The following is a 416-nucleotide window of genomic DNA, read 5'->3' as shown; positions in this document are numbered from 1 at the left end:
ATTTACTCACACCCATGCCCCAAATTAACAAACCTTCCTAAAGCAAACATTGAAAAGCTATTTAAAAAATAGCAGAGGTTGCAGTTGACTTTTGACTAGCAAAAATATCATACGGCAACACTCAGACACCACAAGAGCCCCAGTTTGCTCAACGCACCAGAAGCTGCACACAGGGCTCTATACAGAGCTCCCAAACTACGCGTATCTCACAGACACGTCTCGTTATCAAGCTAAGGAATAGAAGTTACTGGTCCAGAGCCAGAACCCACACACTCTTCTACTTTCACCCCAGGGATTTTCCATTTTCCCATCATCACCTCCACCACAGGACTGCCCTTCTCCCACATCACCACATCATAATTCAGCAGCACTTTTCCAATTCTGAGTGCACTTTGAAGACAAGTTTTAGGGAACGA

At 44.7% G+C, this 416-nt stretch overlaps 1 protein-coding gene across 1 annotated transcript in view; it reads right to left on the bottom strand.

Annotated features, from left to right (window-relative positions):
* Positions 1-416, bottom strand: part of LOC104522543 (importin-9-like) — a gene marked incomplete at its 5' end in the record, with an annotated part of 9,227 nt that overhangs the window by 7,381 nt on the left and 1,430 nt on the right. The window lies entirely within an intron of this gene.

Source organism: Antrostomus carolinensis, unplaced genomic scaffold (genome assembly GCF_000700745.2).
Source record: "Antrostomus carolinensis isolate BGI_N321 unplaced genomic scaffold, ASM70074v2 scaffold7063, whole genome shotgun sequence".
In the NCBI taxonomy this organism is placed as follows: domain Eukaryota; kingdom Metazoa; phylum Chordata; class Aves; order Caprimulgiformes; family Caprimulgidae; genus Antrostomus; species Antrostomus carolinensis.
The sequence above is the reverse complement of the archived record's forward strand: the minus strand, read 5'-3'. Positions and strand labels throughout refer to the sequence as shown.